The 9,372-nt window shown below is 47.5% G+C and overlaps 1 pseudogene; it reads right to left on the bottom strand.

The window, feature by feature from the left end:
- Positions 1 to 8,263: 8,263 nt before the first annotated feature.
- On the bottom strand, positions 8,264 to 9,372 carry LOC123819864 (annotated as a pseudogene).

Raw genomic sequence — 9,372 nt, 5'->3', positions numbered from 1 at the left:
TGCCTGGTGCACGTTGCTCCACTAAAATGCAAAAGCTAAGGAAGTGAGCGTCGACAAGTGTTGGGCTCAGTTCTTCCCGGGACTGAGAAGGGAAGACAGGGCCCCTTTGAAGCTCTGAAGGTATAGGGGGAAGGGACCAGACTGTTTTGCACAGAACAGAAAGAAGCCTGCCTGCTCTTTCCTCACTTGGGGGATGGCCTTGCCTGTCATGGGCAATAGGTGGCACTCTCCCTCTGTGAATGTTCTCATGAGTCAGTCCTGGGAGTAAAAGGTATCTGACTCCCCAGTCCCTTTAGCTTCAGCAATTGTTGCTTTGTTGTAACAGGGCCACTCCTCGGTTCCAAAATTATTCTTCAGAAGAAGATAAATAGTCTCTCAGATGGGAGTTCTCAAAAACCTAGAACTTCCACCCAACTTTGCTTCTAATTGGTGGTTTTCTACTCTTAAATGGAAATTGGTGGCTGGAAGCCTCAAAGAGACAGAACACAGCTGTGTGGGTGTGTGCGTGGTGGGGGTAGGGGGGGGGGTGCACTGAAGGGGGGAGTGAAAGAGGAGAGCACGCTGGGACTGTCTCCCCTGGAGAGGGGGGGAGCGGTTGTGATGAGGAATAGAAGAGTGTAATTTAGAAAAGCAAGGAGGTAAGGCCAAAGTGTGCCAGCACTTACTAATAAGAACTATAGATGAGTATGTTTCACAGTCTCGGTGACAAACTTCTTTCCAAAGAACCATGCAAGCCGCCATTCCCTAACTGAACGTGCAAGTCAGACTTCTCTTCCATGTGAGTCGTGACTGCGCTTGAGTCTTGTTCACAACACAACTCAGAATTCTGTCTGTTCACCTGCCCTGCATTGGTCCCCATAGGTGGGAGGTTCACTCTTCCCATATATACCCATGGAAGAAGGAAGAAAACAATTACCATATTTAAGTTTATGTGGTGCAACATAGCTTCAGTCTTTTAAATGTTTCAGTTTCTTTAACCGTCCAGGAATATTTCTACTTTATTTTATGTTTGAGAAAACTGGAGGCCTAGAAATGAAGTGCATTTCCCAGGATCCCACGCAGTTACTGGTAGAATGAAGATTCAATACAGAATGTGATATTATATAGACAGTAATAGGCAATTGAAATGTTCATACTTTAGAATTCCATTAAGTTTTAAATTATGCTCTGATGCCCAAATTAAATGCCGTTGTCTTTGTTTTATTGGTGCACGCTATGTTTTTTGTTTTACTGTACTAATTTTCACCTATTAATTACCTTAGACATTGTAGAAGAGAAATTCCTTGATCTAGTTTCACTTTCCACCTTAGAAACAAATTCTCTCAGACTATTATACTTATTATAATGTGTTTTTGTGTACCCCCAAGAGCCTGTGATTTTCAAATATTGACGATTTATGCATTTTAAATGAAATACCAAGCTAACCATCAAGAAAGGAAGAATGTTCAGAACAGAAAAACTTTTGGAGTATCTATCTTCTCTAAAAAGTAGAGTGACATTATTGTAGGGATGCTAAAGACAGTGTGACAAAGGGAGAAGTTAGGTACTCAAACTACTAGAGCACATAATCTATGAAGTTGTATTCCCGTGTTCATTAGAGGTAAGATGAGAGATATGTCTGGTATTAATGTGGTGAAAAGAGGTTTGAATGCATGGTGCTCAGTGATTAGTTAGCAGTCTAGGAAGGAATTGATATAAAATCTCATCTTTTACAATTAATTGCTCATAATGAAATCTTGATGGAATGAAAGATTGATAGTAAGGTTAGAGTTTTAAAAAGAGAGAGGAGGCCCAGGTTAGTATGTTCAGCTTATGAGAAAGGCTAAACTACAAAAGAAATGTTGTTTTTAAATGTATACAAATTTCTAACTCCGTATAAAACAGGACATGGCTACAGTGACTCATCTGGCAAGGGGACTGACTAAAGTTTTATATCAAGAATTCCTCACCTAGAAATTAACAAAATACAGAAAATTAATAAATTCTATAAAATACATAAGCAGCCCTGGCGGAGTGGCTCAGTTGGTGGGAGCGTCATCCTGTACAGCAAAAAGTTGTGGGTTTTGTTCCCAGTCACAAAGCGGGGCTGCCGCTTTCATCCCCGGTTAGGGCACATGTGGGAGGTGACCGATCACTCTCTCTCCCACACTGATGTTCCTCTCTCGGTCACCATACTTCTCTCTCAGATCGATTGTAGGGTAAGTGGAGGCAGTCTGGCTTCCTCACCCAGGTGTCTGGGTAACTAAGGGGAGCAGTGTTCCCATAACCTTGGAGGGGCCTTATCACCAGTGTTCTCACGGCCTTGAGACTGGATCCGATAAACTGTTCGCATAACATGAAGTGGGCTCGCATGGACAGAATTATGCTACGTTATATAATTTTCTGGCTTTTTGCTGGCTTTGTTTGTTCTCATACTGAAAAGGGGCTGGGGGCTCCCTGCTGGCGGCCCCCTGCTGGCGGCCACGCTGCGGAGCAAGGGCCACGACGTGTGCCATGCAGAGACATGCAGGGACACACAGCTTGCAGCATGTGTGGCTCGCCCACCAGTGAATAAAGGCATGCCAAACATCCCAACGGCTCCGTGAATATTCTTCCATCTGCCCGAATACCGTGGACCTGTCAGGCCTTGAATGGTCACAAAACATCGATTTAGAAAACTCCTCAAAAAACAAAAGAGAAAAGCAGACTTCAAAGACTGGAGGAACAAAAATATTTTTAAAATGTTAGGACATCAGTGAAGGAGGACCAGTGTGATTAATTTCACATGTCAGCTCAGCGAGGCCTCAGTTCCCAGATATGTGAACAAACATTACTCTATATGTTGCTGTGAATGTGTGTTTCACATGAGATTATAGGCCATGTAACATGCAAGTTCACAGACTTTGAGTAAAGGAGATTTCCCTCCAAACGTGGGTGGGCCTCATTCTATCAGTTGAACAGCTTAATAGGAAAACAATGATGTCTCAGAAAAACAAACAAACAAACAAAAAAATACTGCCGATGGGCTGCCTTTACACTTGAAAAGCAATTCTTCTGAGGGTTTCCTACCTGTTCCTTCTGCTTCTGGAAAATCCTCACTAATACCATCCAGAAACCAAGTGTTTACAAATACTGTCCACCTCCTAGAATCTTTTATTCTTCCCTCTGCCAGCTGGTAGGATGAGACAGCAAAGCACAGAAATCTGTTGAAATGTCTCTAAGGTCCTGGGCAAGCCCAAGCTGGAAAGCAGCACATCCTAACGAGGAGTGTGTTACAGAAGGAAGAGATGCGAGACCCCTCCATGGCAGAGGGCCTCTCTGCCACCCTAGCAATTCACACATGCGTCCTGGTGAACGGCACACTGAAAATTTTGTGCTGATTGTAGAAAATCCCTACAAAATTATACCAAAATTGATACATTTGAATAAATAAAAGGTGAAAGGACATCCCAGGGAAATGGTAGGATTTCTGTCCAGAGTAGAAGCCTGCCCTCCTCTTGGTGGCTGTGCTTATCACCCTTGGCCACAAGGGGGAGCAGTCTTCCCTGAGAGGAGTTTCATTTGTCCACCCACCAACTGCATCTTGCTTGCTGCTTCCTTTTTAGCTACAAGTTCTATTACATCATATTGAAGAGACATTAAGAAACACTTTCCAGCCCTGGCTGGTGTGCCTCTGTGCGGGCCTGCAAACCAAATGCTTGCCAATTCAGTACCCAGCCAGGAAACATGCCTGGGTTGTGGGCTCGGTCCCTGATGCGGGGGTGTGAGAGGCAACCACACACTGATGTTTCTCTCCCTCTCCTTCCTTTCTCTTCTGTCTGGAAATAGGTAAATGAAAAGAAAAGAAAGAAAGGAAAGAAAGGAAAGAAAGGAAAGAAAGGAAAGAAAGGAAGAAAGGAAGAAAGGAAGAAAGGAAGAAAGGAAGAAAGAAAGAAAGAAAGAAAGAAAGAAAGAAAGAAAGAAAGAAAGAAAGAAACACCTTCCTTGCAGATGTTTCTGTGAAACCTAGAAACATCATTTAACTTGTGCTTTCTACTTGTGACATTCTGGTCTCTAGGGAAACTGTGACACTGAAAAAAAAGCAGTTGTATCATTGGGTGGAGAGGTAAAAAGAGTGGAGGAGGTGAGGGTTTCTACCTGGAGAGGAGGGAAACTTGTGCGATGTGGGGATGCATCTGGATGCTGAGAGGGAGGGAGGGGATGTGCAGGTGACAGGACCCTTAAATATCGTGTGCTTCTGCCCCGTATCTGGGTATTTATTCCCCTTCTCAGATATTAATACAAGCCAACATACCACTATGGAAAAAACAAGGCACTTCTTCAAAACGGGGAATGACAATTTTCAGCGTTCTCTTGCATTCATGACAGAACGTGTGTGTGTGTGTGTGTGTGTGTGTGTGTGTGTTTTTAACCTGCCTCCTTTGAAGGTCAGGTACTGAAAAGTAGGATGCTAATCCTAAGAATGTATAGAAAGAGACAAATAATGCTGTTTCATATAGAGCTGTCAGGAGAAAAACAGGAAAATACCTGTCATGTTTGAAGTTCTTAGTTTATGGAAGATATATTGTACTAAGTGCCTTGAAATGAAGTATCTGTCCTGCTTCTGCACGTGCAGCTCATTTCTCCACTCCCTGTCATGTGCCTTCAGGCTCCCTCTGCTCCTGTACTGCCCAAGCAAAGTTTAGAATAAATCCCATCTGACTCAGGGCAGTGCACAATGGCTGGTGTAGGGCAAGTGGAAGCAGTCTGGCTTCCCCACCCAGGTGTCTGGGTAACTAAGGGAAGTAGTGTTCCCGTAGCCTTGGAGGCGCCTGATAACTAGCGCTCACATAGCCTTGAGACTGGGTCCAATGAAGTGCTCCCGTAACAGGAAGTGAGCTGGCATGCACAGAATTATGTCATATAATTTCTGGCATCTTGCCGGCTTTGTTCCCCTCTAGTACTTTGACAGGTAGGGACTCCCTGCTGGGGGCGATGATGATGAGAGACAGGTAAAGGGGCAGGTGCCATGATGGGTGCCACGCTGGGGAGCAGGGGGCCATAACATGAGACATGCAGATAGACACGCAGCTTGCAGCATGCGTGGCTCACCCACCCATGAATAAAGGCATGCCAGACATCCCAACTGCTTCACGGATATTTTTTCATCTGCACGATACCATGAACCTGCTTGGCCTTGAAGGGTGGCAACACAGCTGGAATTTCAGAGAAGTCTGACATTGACCACATCCTCCATTTAAAGTGGACCTTCTGGCCCTGGCTGGTATGGCTCAGTGGACTGAACACTGGCCTGTGAACCAAAGGGTGGCCGGTTCCATTCCCCAGTGAGAGCACATGTCTGCCTTGCCAGCCAGGTCCCCAGTGAGGGCACGCCAGGGGCAACCACAGATTGATGTTTCTTTCCCCCTCTTTCTCCTTCCCTTCCCCTCAACATCAATGTGTGGTTGCCTCTCGCACGCCCCCTACTGGAGACCTGGCCCGAAACCCAGGCATGTGCCCTAACTGGGAATTGAACCTGTGACCCTTTAGTTCGCAGGTTGGTGCTCAACCCACTGAGCCACACCAGCCAGGGCTTAAAAAAAAATCTTTTAAAAGAGTAACAACAAATCAATGTTCCTCTCCTTTCCTCTCTCTCTAAAAATGAATAAATAAAAATTTTAAAAAATAAAAATGAAAAAAATAAAGTTGATCTTTCTCAGGCTTCTGTGTCATCGCCATCTTCTATTTTTCTGTTCCTCCTGCCTGCTTTCCTCTGCTGACCACCCCTGTCATCTTGGGGAATCGTGTTGGTCCTCAGTAGTCTAAGCTGGGCGTTGCATTTCATCCTCTCTGCACATACTACAGTCTCAACCTCCCCCATAGTTCTAAATGTCATCTCTATGATTATGACTTGCATATGCTTGTCTTTACTCAGTCACATCTCCAAATGTGAAACCTGTACTTTTACCTGCTACCCTAGAATACTTGCCATTTACAAGACCAAAATGGATCAGCATGAATTTATCTGGCTAACTCCTAAAGATTCTTGGGATGTCAGCTGACCAGACGCTAGTTCTGGTAGCTTTCCCTGACCCATACAACACTTACATGCTCCCCGGTGCCTCTGCTAATGTCAAACGCATTAGCATCACTGTGACTGAATGCTTAATTACCCATACCCCCACCAGCCCAAAAGCAGCAGCAGCAAGCAATGAATATACCACAGAGCCCACAAACAGAAGACACATAAACACTACACACTTGAATAAATTTAAATTCTGTGATTCTATATTTCACTTCGGTTTCCAATTCATACACTCGATGTAGTTGAATCAGCAACCACCAGACAAAATTTCTCCAAGAAAGCATGAGTAAAACTGAATAGCTACACTCTGTCTTAGTGTTTCATGCATGTCCTTCATAGACCCGGAAAGGGTCCTCCTTGATGACTAAAACTTTAAGCCATGTCTTCTCTGCCAGGGGCTCCATGAAAGAAACTATTCTCTTTGTATCATTTCCCAATATGATTTTGAGTGTATTTCTATGAATGTCAAGAGCCTTAAATGACATTAAGCTCTGGTTTTGGTGTAAACATTTTAAATTGTTTAATGAAACGATGTTTTAAGGTTGGAATACTTTTAAAACTTTACGTTCGATATTTACATTTAATATGAAAACAATGTGATATTTCCAAAAGTCTAACCTGCCTCTTCTCGAGGCATTTTATACCTTTTCTCCAGGGGGTCCCCAACACCCTGGGGGCCAGCAAAGCTCCGCCTCCTGTTTCCCGCTCCCAGGTCCCCTGCGTTCTCCTTCCCCGACCCCTAGCCCCCCGGAACGCCCCCCACCACATCCACCCTGCCCACCGTCCCTGGAAGCAGTCTTCCACCAAACCGCTCCCTGGCGCCCAAAATGCCGAGCACGGCTGCCTTACGCCAGCGCCCAGCGACGCCGCAGCGCCGGACACTCTCCCCCGGCGCGTGTCCCGACTCCCCGTCGGCGCACGCGCCAGAAGCAACTGCTCCGTGTTTCTCTCCCGCAGAGCGACGTTTTCTCCCGGGAGCGTCGTCCCGGGCTCGGGCGCCCACCCGGGGCGGCTCCGACTCACTTCCGCGGCGTCCGCGGCGCGGCCCGGGGGCGCCGGGTCGCGCCCGCCTTCCCGCCGCCCGCAGGCACCGCCGGGCGTCTGTGCGAACCGCGAACGCGCTCTCCGCAGCCGCCAACCGCTCAGCGCGCGGCTTCCGCGCCAAAACGGCGTCGCCGGAATTTCCGTGCGGAAGCAAAGCGAGGACCTCGGGGGAAAGCAAGGAAACGGCGAGGCTCCGCGCGCAGTATTAACTCCAGGTCCCCCGCCAGGCCGCCCGAAGCTCGGTCGTCCGCCGTCCGGGCGGCCGAAGGGGGATCTCTGCTCTGGTCCGCGAGACGCAAACGCGGAGCGCGCTGACCGCTGCCGGAGGGGAGGCGGACTACGGCGGGAAGGAGGGGACGCGATTAGCCAAAGACCTGCACGAAACGACCGCGGACACCGACAACGGGGTGGCGATTGACTGTGGGCGCGGGCCGGTGGCCTGGGCGGACGAGGGCAAAGGGGGAAAAACTGAGACAACCCTAATAGGGTAAACGATAATAAGAAGTAAATGAATAATGAAAACAAATTAATAAGTACACTTTTGTTTTTGATCTTTCCCCTTCCTCCCATCCCTACCACGTCTTCTGCATGGGCCAGTTCAGCAGAAGGAGCAAGGCTCCGCAATTCTGGACTTTTAATGTATCTTTCCGCGATTGCCTATCACCTGTCAAAGGTCTTCTTTCCTCCCCACCCCCCACCCCCGGGAAAAAAAAAAAACCTAAAAAGTATTATGTCATAAAATTGTTTCATTAAGAAAGTAGATCATAGCCCTGGCTGGCATAGCTCAGTGGATTGAGCGCCGGCTGGGAACCAAAGTGTCCCAGGTTTCGATTCCCAGCCAGGGTACATGCCTGGGTTGCAGGCCATAACCCCCAGCAACTGCACATTGATGTTTCTCTCTCTCTCTCTCTCTCTCTCCCTCCCTTCCCTCCCTAAAAATAAATAAATTTTTAAAAAATATTTAAAAAAAAAGAAATTAGATCATGTTCTCTCTAAACATAATTTTGTAAATTCATGATTTACTATGTATTTTATATAATTATATATATAATAACCCCATGATTTGGGATTCGGGTACTTCTCAGCTGGTGCAGATATGTGAGTGGAGATTGTTTGGGAGCTTAGCAAACAATGCAATTCAATAGAGAGAGTCACGAGTATATTCTACTGTCTAATTTATTGACCTTTCTTAGAGGATCGTTGCATGAGGAGAAGGCGCCCTGCAATTTGGACTCTGACAACCTCCCAGGCACAGGAGCTGAATTTCTTTTCTCTCAGGTAGTTACGGATCCTTTGGAAGTACTTCCGGACAGGAGATCCTAAATAGGGACAGACCAGATTTTCTTCTTCTGTCTGACCCAGGCGTTCTAGGCTGTGATGAACGCTGGAGAGCGGATGGTAAGAGGACGGTGAGGTTCCAAGCCGCGTGGCTGTGTTCTGAGTTCGAAGATCAGCTAGCGCATCAGATGGTGGAAACAGCTGCGTTGTGTCCTGTGCATTTGGGCGATAGTCCCTCTTTTCCAAGGAAATTTGAAGTCGCTTCTGTCATTCAGGCATGACTGAGGTGGGATAGTGTTCAACTGTCTCAAAAGAGCAAAGATTTCGTGGTTGTCTGGGCTATGGATCGAAAGTAGGTCCCCGCCGAGAGAGCAGGCAGGGATGGAGCAAGAGCAGCAGTCCCGCCGCCAGGAGAGAGGAAGACAGACAGATCCGGGCCTTTGAGAATTCCGGCGATTCAGGGGACTGTCCTTCGCTGGTTCAGAGGGAAGCGCGATTCTCCAGCGGACCGCCAGAGGGCGCGCAGGTGGCCTTCTCGGCCGCCGGGTTTGGCCGCATAAACTTGGGAGCCTGCGTTTTCAGTCTCCGGGGTTCTCAGCACAGTAGAAACAACCGTGGCGTCGCGGCCCCCGCAACTTTGTGCTCCTTGGATCGTGATAGTCGTGAGCAAAGATCCGCTCTGCCTGGCCTTGCTGGGGGCGTGGTCTTAAATACTCCACAGGGAGCCCCGCCTTTCCTACACTTTTGGTTTCTTTTCATACACTTTTGTCCATGCTCCGGCGAGGCCACTTTTACACAGACTCCGTAGAATCCGTGTGTATTGAGCGGTGTGAGGCTGGGGACAGAGCATGGTGGTTTCTGCAGGAGATTGGAACGCAAGCCCAGGAAGAGGTCCCCGGGAGCAAACATCGATGCACAGGATAGAAACACCGATCTGTTGCCTCTTGCACGCCCCGCACTGGGGACACGGCCTCGCGGCGCTGGCTTGTGCCCTGACGGGAATCCAT

Source organism: Phyllostomus hastatus, unplaced genomic scaffold (genome assembly GCF_019186645.2).
Source record: "Phyllostomus hastatus isolate PE091 unplaced genomic scaffold, TTU_PhHast_1.1 phas_contig_34, whole genome shotgun sequence".
NCBI lineage: Eukaryota > Metazoa > Chordata > Mammalia > Chiroptera > Phyllostomidae > Phyllostomus > Phyllostomus hastatus.
The sequence above is the reverse complement of the archived record's forward strand: the minus strand, read 5'-3'. Positions and strand labels throughout refer to the sequence as shown.